Raw genomic sequence first — 12,105 nt, forward strand, 5'->3', positions numbered from 1 at the left:
CTCCTCCACTCTCTAATTATGCAGTAATACTTGTTACCATAAAGGGTTGATCTGCCGTAAAAAAATAATAATAATAATAATAAACCACTCTCCGGAATATATTTGTTAGTCTTTTTAATTATAAGATTAATTTCTATTTTGGAGGAATATCCTGGTGTTAAGAAAATATTTAAATAAAGGTGAAATGGAAATAGTTTCAAACACTTTTAAACAGAAAGGTAATCGAACATACTGGCTTAAAAAATTTTAATGGAGTTATGCTTGATTACTTTTCTATTTAAAAATGTTAGAGGCTATTTACAATTCTTTCTGTATAAATAGAATTTGTTGAGTTTCTCAATCTTTTATAAACATTGTAAGGAATTCATTGAATGTATAGTTTTGATATTATGTTCAATTTTTTCTCATATAAAGTTATGCATGTGTATATGTTGATATAATTATAGATATGGGATTCTCTCCTAAAGTAATTAACCAATCATAAATTTTGGAACATAGCTGCTAAGTATAAGGGGATGTAATGTAAGCTTCATTTAGTTTATGCAATAGGAGTAAAAAAAATAGTGAAAATCCTTTGTGAAATTTTAACAATAAGTATTAGACATCAATTAATAAATATTCTCTTAATTTCAGTTTCTTTGGAATAGTTTAAAAGAATTTTAGGGTGCATAATATTGGCACAACCTCCCATTTGAATGTTCAAATATTTCAGATTTGCATTGAATTTGATCAATAATCATTAGACACTAATTAAGAAAGGTTCCATAAATTTCAATTTCTGCTTAAGATTTCTTAAGCTTAAGCCTTTAATTTTAGACATTTTCTAATCGCCCATTTTTCAATTAGATTGATTTCCTGCTCGTGTCGGAGATCTACAGCAGTGCACTGGGAGGAAACTTGACATGCCTCTCAGCAATGACTTAATCAACAGTACATTGTAGTCTATACTGCACTGGTAATTTTATAAACTTATTTTCATATAATGGCTTGAATTTAAAATGCAAAAGTCAAGTATAATGGTTCAGTTATGCTTGAAACAGAAACAATCAATTCAAACATGCCCCTATCTTATCAAAAAACCTACTGTTGATTTAATACGCTTGGGCCTTCTGCTTGTGCAATGATAAAACTTCTCAAGTGCACTTGTGATGTTAGGCTGTATAAGTGTTAACTTTGGCCCAGATCGAACTGTTTCTTCTTTAATCACAAAAGAAAAACAGTTACACACACAAAGAAAAAAAAAAATAAGCAAATGTGAGATTTTGACCAGTTTCGTCCTGATCAAAGAACGTCTTCAGAAAATATAGATATATCGCCAACAAACAAACAAAATATATAATAGGAATATACAGATCAAATTTCCTTGAATATTTCATTAGATAGACCTCAACAATGTCTTTTTAAATTAATTCTTTTACCATTCATTTTTGAATTGATAAGTTTACTGTGTCTACTCTAATACTATTTATAATCTAAATAGATTACTCTACTAGTAATTGTCTGTATTTTTGAGATGAGGTGTTTTCATTGATTGAGATTGTCGGACTGACTTTCTCATCTTGGTTGTTATAGTCACAACGTTTCGGCCGTTTTGCCCTCATCAGGTGTTTTGTATGGAACTGGGGAACCGTTTGTTAGGAGTCTCGAACCCAACCCTTTATTATTATTATTATTACGGGTACTGCGTTCGGACTCCAGCTAGGCTCTGGGACATAGTTGCTGATTCTCTGTTTTGAATGTTACTTTTCACTGCCTTCGTTCAAGATTGAACTCAGCACCTTTGGGTAACTGTAAACTTTGATACAACGTCTAGGACCACTCGGCCATATGTCACTAGGACAATTCTTAGTTGGTTTTTTGTTAATGTTAAACCTATGTTGTTATTCAAGGTTTTCTCTCTCTATCAGAGGTATCCAAATTGCATTCAGCTCTATGCTTGGTTTGCTCAGTAGGTTGTTATGTCTGAGCATGTGAGCTGTTTCTTTAAGTTTTCTCACTTTCCAGTGGGTCTTTCTGTTTATTATTTTTACTTCATCCCATACGAGGCGATGGTCCCCCCTCTCAATGCAGACATGGTTGGCTATACCTGATTTTTCCGTCTCCCCTTTAGTTACCGCTTTTCGGTGTTCTTCCACCCTTACTTTAAGGGGGCGGCATGTTTCACCCTTTTAAACCTTTCTGCAACTGCATGGGATGGAGTATATGCAGTTTTTGGTCATGTTCTCCTCCATGCGGGACTTCACTCGTACCAGGTGTCGTCTGAGTGTTGACTCGCTCTTGAATATCGTCCTGATGTTGTAGGGGGCACATATTCTCTGAATCTTTTCAGAGATGCCTCGTATGTATGGTAGGCAGACCGTTGGAGGTTTTTGGGTTTCATTCTCCTCTCTTATACTATTAACATGTCTGGTGGATGGTATGCTATCGGGGTAGTTGTTATGACGGAGGGTATTCTTCAACCTGACTATTTCTTGGTGGTATGTAATGGTGTCGCTACTTATTGTCTCTGCTCGATGTTGTAAGCAGTGTGCAATTCCATGCTTGATACTGTATGGGTGATGGGAGTTGAAGTTAAGGTATTGTCCGGTGAAGGTAGGCTTGCGATATATGGATGTCTTAAACCCATGCTCTGTGCGTGATATGAGTATATCAAGGAAGGCCAGTTGGTTATCTTTTTCTTTCTCCATTGTGAACTGTATCAACTTATTGAGTTCACATGGTCTAGGAGAGCCTGGATGTCTTCCTGATGGGACCAGAGTATGAAGGTGTCATCAACGTATCTTAGCCACATGGTTGGCTTTAAGGGAGCTGAACCTATGGCCATGTCTTCAAAGTATTCCATGTATATGTTCGCCATCACTGGTGATAATGGAGAGCCCATAGCTAGTCCCTCCTCTTGTCAATATAGGTCAGTACCCATTCTGAAGTAGGTTGTTTCTATGCAGAATGTCAGCATTTCCATTAAGTTTGGCAATGGTACACATGTGCGCTCTTCTATGGAGAGATCCGCGACTAGTTTGTCTTGAATTACTGCTAGTGCCTCAATAGTTGGGACTTTAGTGAACAGGCTAACCACATCTAGGCTTACCATTTGGTTTGTACTGATGAGTGCTCCCTTGATCAGTTCCGTGAAGTGGGCAGAATTCTTTACATGCGTTGCTGACTTGCCTGCTAATGGGTTTATTATATCCACAAGGTACCTGCTCAGTGGGTGGCATGCTGAGCCTCTGCAGCTCACTATGGGTCTGAGTTGAATACCGTCTTTGTGTATCTTGGAGATATTACTCTACTAGCAGTTCAGCCCGGCTTTGCTCAGGCCCTATGTACTGTTAATAATTTTATGTGCATATGATATATATATATATATATATATTAAAAGGTTTGACTCCTATCCAGGTAACCTACATCTAAAATTTCAAGTGTTTAGACCCAAAATTGACGGAAGAGTTTGGTAGAGTCTGCAAAGATCAACTCTTTCAACTTTGACCTCTTGACAGCCAAATTTTCGCCCCAAAACTGATTAAAAAAAAAGCTTGCTACATGTCTAAATACCCTTTATGTAAAATTTCAAATGTTTATACCCAAAATTAGTTGAATAGTTTGCTAGAGACAGCAACGGTCAAATCTTTTGAACTTTGACCCCTTGGCAGCCAAATTTTCAGCCAAAAACCAATTAAAAAGCTTGCTCTTTGTCTGAATACACTTTATGTAAAATTGAAAATGTTTAGACCAAAAATTGGCTGAGTAATTTTATTGAGACTGCAGAGGTCATTTTTTTTTTTTTTTAACTTTGACCCCAATTTAAACCTCTGAACATTTATTGTTTTGGGGTCAAATCAAATTAAAAAATTTGATCCATGTCTAAGTAACCTAAATCTAAAATTTCAAGTGTTTAGATCCAAAATTGACGGAGAAGTTTGGTAGAGTTTTTAAAGGTCAAATCGTTGAATTTTGACCCCTTGACAGCCAAATTTCTGGCCGAAGACCGATTTAAAAGATTTTCCCAAATCTCACTACCCTTTATTTCAAATCTCGAGTCTGTAGACTGAAAATTGACAAAGTAGTTTGGTAGGGAAATGTACACACATACACAATTTCACTTTTATAGGTATACTAGCATTTCAGCCCAGCGTTGCCCGAGTGTTTGGATGTGTCTGTTGAGCAAAAAAAAAAAAAAAAAGTGGTAGTAGGAAGGCAGGCTCGAACCCATGCCACAAAGGAGGAAAAGAACAGGAAAAAAAACCTGACATCTATGCTGTTATGACCACCACCAAACCGGAATTGACAGTTTTTAAAATTCAGGCTAGACAATCGAAAGGAGAGGATGACTTTCAAAAATATGAGCGAAAGAAGCGACCCCCCCCCCTTCCCCTGTAGAAAAGTTCCCAGCTGAAGGTGAAAATATTAATGTCTTTAGCCAATTTTTCGATATTTGTCATCTGAAAGGTCGGACTTTAAAACGATACTGATCTTGGTAAAATCCGTCGCCTCTGTCGAAAGTTTTAGGCAGACATGCAAACATACATACATACATATATTGGTAACTAAAAATTTTCAACCCAAACCGATTAAAATGCTTGCCCTATCTCTGAATACCCTTTATGTAAAATTTCAAATGTTTAGACCAGAAATTGTCTGAGTAATTTGGTAGAGACCGCAGAGGTCAATTTTATTTAACTTTGACCCCTATTATGACCCCTTAACATTTATTGTTTTGGGCTCAAATCAAGTTATTAAGTTAGATCCATGTCCAAGGAACCTATATCTAAAATTTTAAGTGTTTAGACCCCCAAATTGTCGGAGGAGTTTGGTAGAGTTCTCAAAGGTCAAATTGTTGAACTTTGACCCCTTAACAGCCAAATTTCTGTCCGAAAACCGATCACATAGATTTTCCCAAATCTCTATACCCGGTATATTAAATTTCGAGTCTGTAGACTAAAAATTGACAGTTATTGCATAGGGAAATGTGTGTGTGTGTGTGTGTGTACACACACAGACATGCTCACTTTTATAGATATATAGATAGATAGATTGAAAAAAAAATGCATTTTAATATTCTTTGTAACAATAAATTCCAATATGTACAATTTATTGATATATTTTGTGTATATTTACAAATTGTATATGATACAAGTCTCTGATGTTTAGAACATGTTTAAGAATGTTACAGTGCATTCTTCATTTGATTGTCTGTCTGCCTGTCTGTCTATCTGTCTGGTTTTCGTTAGATAATCAGAAAAGTCACATTGCGTTCTTGTTTTATTTTGATGACCTTCAGGTAGAGGAAATTAAACAAAATGATTTTGCCCTCTCTCTCTCTCTCTCTCTCTCTCTCTCTCTTTCACACACACACACATGCACGCACCATCTTCTTTCTAATCTTTTAACATAGCCATCTCCATTGATGGCGAGATGGGGGGGAGGGGTCACATGCATACTGTAAGAATCTCTTCTTTGAGCAGGTATTTTAAGCTAAGAATTCTCTATCTCCCTGACTCGTAAAAACACTTGTTTCTTGCAATCCAAAATATCTTGTAATTTTGTCTGATACTCATATGTTTGTTGCTTTTTCTTATTCTTTAGGAAATTATGCTTTTAGTGTTTGATAAAATCTGATTAGACATGAGGAAAGGGCACAGTGGTTACTAGCATGGATTGTAGATTAGGTGTCATAAATATACATCATGAAGATCCCTTGGGAAAGGTTTTATTATTATTATTATTATTATTATTATTATTATTATTATTATTATTGTCATTTCACCTCAAACAAAGCACAGGACCACTTAGTCGTGAGGGGCTACTATTTGAGACCAGATTTTCAGGGATAGTATTTATTTATTTATTTATGTATTTGTAAGGTGTCTTTTTGCATGTCAGTACAGTAAGGGAAGCAGGGGCCAGGGAGGGAATTCCAAAGTGTAGCAGTCCAAGGGGAAAAAGCTATTTGAATAGAAGGGTTTATGGCATGTAGGGATCTCTACAGTATAGAGGTGGGATTTTGTTGGTTTAATAAAGTTATTGTCATCAAGGGGGTAGTAATGCTCGGAGTTCGTCAGAGCACTTGCCATTGAAATACTTGTAAAACAGGCACAAGGATGCCACGTTTTGGCGATGGGACAGAGGTTGGAGTTTAGTTTTAGTTAGGTATCACCCATCACCATAAGCTAGAGCTGAAATAGTAGGGTAGATTAAACTCTCAAGCCTTTGTAGAGCAACTAGTCTAGAAGAAGGAAAACATGTAAATTACACCTGCCACCAGATAGGTTCCTGACATGTGACACACTGTGCATCTGTATAAACTTCAGTTACCTGGTGGAGAGAGTGGATCTTCTTCTCTATAATCAGAGATGTAAGACCCGCTTATTAATATATGAGGTGCCTTTAATAAGTTTCCAGACTTTTTCTCGTATGGGCACGTTTATTAATAGTACACGCATGAAACTCTAGTCCCCTTCGAAGTAATCTCTTCCAGCTGCAATGCACTTGTACTGCTCCACGGAAGTTCTCTTGTGTGAGCATGTCAATAACCCTCATTACAGTCTCTTTCATCTCCTCAATTGTCTCATAATGACAGTTTCTAAGGTTTTCCTTGAGCTTAGCGAATAACCAAAAGTCATAGGGAGTAAGGTCTGGATTATAGGGAGGGTGAGGTCTCGGTGCCCATCTTGATCAAATAGTCTGTGACAAAGATGGAGTTTTGGACTGGTGCATTGTCCTGGTGAAAATGCCACTGACCTGATTTGAAGAATACTGGCCTCTTTCAATGGAATCTCTTCTTGAACTTCCTTAAAACTTCAACATAGTACTCCTTGTTGATGCAGTTAGTGGGAGATATGACTGCCCCCTGCCCCCTCTCCATATACGCACTTGGAGTCTTTCTCCTGTTTACAGCCATGATTTTTCTTGTTTATTTATTCAAAATAATCTTTGAACATTCTACTTTTTAACACAGAAAATTAATTTAATAATATTTAGCAAATGTAGAATTAAAATTGTCATTAAAAACTCAATTGATTCTTTCAGTACAAGAAATAAAGGTCTTAAAGATTATCCTTCCCCCCTCAAGAAAAATGAGATTCTAAACTTTTTAAGGAGAAAAAAAAACCCATTATTTTAGAATGTAAAGTAGGGCATCAAGTTTCACATATGAAGTTAATGTAAAATTATCTTTCATTCTAACATTTTAAGGCAATCAACCTTTCTTTTTTTTTTTTCTTTTTTTTTTTCTTTTTTTTTTTTCTTTTTTTTTTTTTTTTAGAGATAAATTCTTTACATTTCTTTTAGAGGTGGAGTGTCTACTATTTTTTTAGGCCATTAAGGAAAGTTTATTTTTAGGGAGACTTACCACTCGGATCTAGGGTTAATAGTAGGGTAAGTATTATTTTTTTTACTTACATTTCACCATGCAATCCAGGGTTGATAGTAGGGTAGGTAATTATTATTTTTTATTTTTTTACTAACATTTCACCATGCAATCACCCATCAAAAAAAAAAAAAAATTAACAGAATTTATCAAAAAATAAAAAATTGTTAACTCCCTCAAAAAAACTATGGCCTGGAAATGAGGGATTATTTTGCCTTTAATTTCTTGTGCAGCAAGTGTGGGAGTGAATTAGAGGAGGAATATTTCTTCTTTAATATACACATTTTTAATAGATAAAATGAATAAGAACGTAACGTAACTACAGATTCGTATGTAAATAAACAAAAATAATACATTGTTTTAGTGTGTTTTTTTTAACCTTAAGAGCGTTTTTGTGATTATTTTGGATTATTCTATGTTAAAAAATTTTACTCAAAAAACATTAAATAAAATTTTTAAATAACACAAACTGAGTTTAAAAAAAAAATACAAGCAAAAATAGTATTCTAATTGATTGTGACTGACTTTAATTTGTATGGATTAAAATTTTCTTCAAGATTCTTTTTTATAAAATATATCTGCTTTGGATAAATACAGATTTATATAAATGAACACAGAAAAAATTAATTACATTTAGAAAAAGTGGAAAAATGTTTTGAACTATTTCCCTTGAAAATTAACTTTGATAAAAAGATATATAAATTTGTTTTTTTTAAATTAATTTTTTCTATTATATGTAAAAACTATTGCTTATACAAAGCAAAATGATTAAAATTTAAAAAACAAATAATGACAGATTTATTAAAACGTTCTTTAAAATATGTTTATGTGATTAAGTGATTATTTGTATGAAATAAAACTTGAAAAATTTATTAATTTCATTTATTGCAGACCATTATCCGCATCTTTTCTTAGTTGTTTCACGATGTTTCGGCCAACTATTCCTCTGGCCTTCGTCAGGTGGTAACCGCGACAGATAGGAACTCTGAATCTCTTGACTGCATTCACTGCAATTACTTCCGTAGTAGTAGTAGTAGTAGTAGTAGTAGTAGTCGTCTCGCCACGTTTTGGCCAAGTAAGCCTCTAGCCAGCTTTGGGTAGGGTTGAAACTGCTATCTTCAGACAATTCTCACCTGGAACCGTAGAGATTCAATGCCTCTATCAACTGCGCCACGGGCCCCAAAGGGCAATCAAGGTTGAATTTTTTTGGTCTTGTAAATTCATGTTTATTTATTATCTGATCTTCCATGGTCGGGTCCGTACTGAATGGTATATATTATTTAATTGGAATTCATTATTGAGATGAGTATTATTTTTATTAATTTTATTCATTGCAGATCATTATCCTCATCTTTTTTTAGTTGTTTCACTACGTTTCGGCCAACTATTCCTCTGGCCTTCGTCAGGCGGTAACCGCAACGGATAGGAACTCTGAATCTTCTGACTGTATTCCATAGTTGTTGTTGTCTCACCACCAAACTATCCGTCGCGGTTATCACCTGATGAAGGCCAGAGGAATAGTTGGCCGAAGCGTAGTGAAACAACTAAGAAAAGATGCGGATAATGGTCCGCAATAAATAAAATTAATAAATAATACTCATCTCAATAATGAATTCCAATTAAATAATAATAAAAAAAATTTGTTGAATTCTTTCATTATTGGAAATAATGATGGAATTCATGCAGATGAGAGCGATAAATATCACATATGAAACTGATCTTAATGAAACTATCTGGGGCGATTCATACATTTATCGAAAGTTTAGAAAAAATTGAAGATTAATTTAAATGAGAATGTATTTGATTAAAGGAAAAAGTACACACCCAAGCACAAGTCACAAGAAGAGAGATGGGCAGTGGAGGCTGACATTGTGGCTTGACAGAACAAGTTTACTGTGGTGTCTTCTGTTGAATTACTAATGTAATATTATGGACGTCCCCCTCTCCTCAACCCCAGGGCAGATGTTAAATGTTTCCATTAACATGAGTGGTTATTTGTAGAAAATAAAGCCTTGAAAAAAAAATTTAGTTTGAGTTCTTTCATTTTAATAAAGAATTGCACTATGGGAATTTCATTTGTTGAAGTTGTTTGAATTTTAAAAAAAAATTCTCATATTTTTAAACCTTATTTTTTATTCTGTTTCTTCTCTAAATAACTTTGTCAAAATTTCTGCTAAGTTTTTAGTGAGGAATAAAGAGTAGATCATTAATTTGAGTGTTTATGTGTTTGTATAGAGCTAACAACATATACCAGTGTCTGCCTACCCACCACATTACAGATGTTTTGAAAGATATTGAGTTTCAGTGGATAGTATACAGTATAATCATGTTGATACACCAGTTCCCATTAGATCAGCCAAGTTAAGCAATATTGAGCCTGGTCAGTACTAAAATAAGTGACCATTTCAGAATTTCAGGTGCTGTATGCGATCTCTGCTTATCTCAGCATTTTTTTCCAGTCCTTCTGAACTTCTCCTTGCCATTAGATTCAAGCAGTGACGATTCAGGAGAGGTGTGGTTGGAGATTGTGCTATCTTTGCCTCACAATTACATGCACAGCTACCCTTACAGGAGTATCCATTCTCTCTTGAGACTGAACGGAGGTATCGATCAATCGATTGATTGAACAGTGTTTTCATGCCAACACTTTGACAGTGTTGGTTTGCGTTAAAAGCTAGTTCATAAAATTGAACTGACGAATTTGCTATATTTTTTCTGGCTGTGATGAATTCCTGACAAATGATATCCAAGTTGCATGTTCAAATAGGAACAACTTTAAAATGTGTGCGGGATAATTAGGAATGAAGAGAAAAGACAATTAATGAAGGATACTTAGGTACAACACTAGTCTGTACCAACTATCAAGGTTTACTCATGCAACAAGATCTGTCGAGAAAGAATTGGGCTTATTAGCTATCAGAAAACACATCATCCTTACTAGTAGTAATGAGGAGGAGAAAATGAATTGAAATGAACGGGGGAACTTGGAAACTTTGTTTTTGCTAACAATCATTTTTAAACATATCTAGCAAAAAATATCTTGAAAATAAAATAGGTGTATATTTGTGATGCTATTTATAGCTTGCCGCCTCCTTATAGATAACCAGACTTATATTAAACATGATTTAGTTCTAAGTGGATAGATAAAATTTAGTTTCCCTTTTTAAGCAGATAGACAATCTGGCAGTCATTTCCTGGACATAAAAGTAATAAAGGATTTTACACAGCTGAGAACGATAGACATTAAAAATGGAACTTTGAAGAACTTGAAAGATGATTGTGGTGATTCATGCATGTATAAAAGTTAAGAGAAAAATGGAAGGTTAATTTAAATGAGGATGTATTTCATTAACAGAAAATGCTAGCTATGATGCATAGTACAGTAGACATCCAAGAATAAGTCAATGGAAAAGAACTGGACTGTCAAAAGCTGACACGGTGGTTTGAAAGAACAAGTTCACCGAAGTGTCTTCTGTTCTGAATTACTAACATTAACCATTATAGCAACATTCTCTCCAGTGTCGCATCCTTCTGAGATTTGTATTATTTTAATTCTTTGGGCTACTATTCTCATCTTTAGTGTCATTTTCATAACATTTCAGTCGAGGTAACCTCCGACCTTCTTCGGGCACATCTTGTTGAATTCTGGAATGTTTCTGTCGAATCAAGAATCTGGACTGAATTGAACCTTCAGGAAAATATCACTTTTACAATTGATTTTCCACATACTCTAACCGCTATGCCACGGGTCCTTGCAGACAGTTCTAGTATAAATTTTAGGAGCCTTAAACCTATTTTATTTCTAGTTATATGTAAATATTACTATTTATTACTACTATGCATATTACTGTGTATATATATATATATATTATTTATTATTATTATTATTTTATTATTATTATTATTATTGTATATATTCTAAATGAAAAATGATATGGCAGCTTTGTGTAATCACTTGTGACTTTAAATCGTCCTTTTCTTTTTTTCTAAGATGAGAGCGAGAGAAAGGGTGAGGGAGAAAGAGATTTTTTTTTTTTTTTTTACATGGAGGTCAACACTTATCAAGGCCCGAAGGCCACTCAGGGATAAGGGTTATTGCGTGTAGAGTAATCAATGAGATAGTATTGTAGTAATCATTAGTATTGGGGGTTTTGATAGAGTGTCTTACTTAAGGGGGCGGTTTTTCAGGAGTTTGTTTATGTTAGACTTGAAGACGTCCAAGTTGTAGTCAGGTGGGAAACAGGCAAGCGGCAGAGTTCCACTGGCGTGCAGTTCTATTACAGAAGCTTTGCTCATGGAATCTACGTTTGGATTTAGGCACAGATAAAGAGTGGGGAAAATTATTGACAGTAGTTTCAGCCAGACGGGTGTTTCTCGTGAAAGATTGGCGAGGGGGGACGAGGGATTGGAGCTCAGACGAGCACCTGCCATGGAAATAGCGATAAAACAAAGACAAGCTTGCAATGTCTCTTCTGTGGGAGAGAGGCTGCAGGGAAGAGAAAAGAGCATCACCCACTAAACCATGAAGTCTATTTTGTACTCTGTTAAGACAGGATAGGCTGCTTTTAGCAGCTCCTGCCCAAATGTGGCAGCAGTACTCCATCCTTGGACGTACTTGACTTTTATATAGATAGAGAATTGTATCATTAGTGAGATATCTTCTGGAGCGGTAGAAGGATCCCACCATTTTCCCAGCGACCTTGGCAACAGACTTGATGTACGTGTTCCATTTCAGATCA

General features: G+C 35.1%; 1 protein-coding gene across 1 annotated transcript in view; it reads left to right on the forward strand.

The window, feature by feature from the left end:
- LOC145291324 (succinyl-CoA:acetate/propanoyl-CoA:succinate CoA transferase-like) overlaps positions 1-12,105 on the forward strand; it is a 109,145-nt gene that overhangs the window by 70,869 nt on the left and 26,171 nt on the right. The window lies entirely within an intron of this gene.

The sequence above is a fragment of the Euprymna scolopes genome, chromosome 2, assembly GCF_053919585.1.
Source record: "Euprymna scolopes isolate OS-2025 chromosome 2, ASM5391958v1, whole genome shotgun sequence".
Taxonomy (NCBI): domain Eukaryota; kingdom Metazoa; phylum Mollusca; class Cephalopoda; order Sepiida; family Sepiolidae; genus Euprymna; species Euprymna scolopes.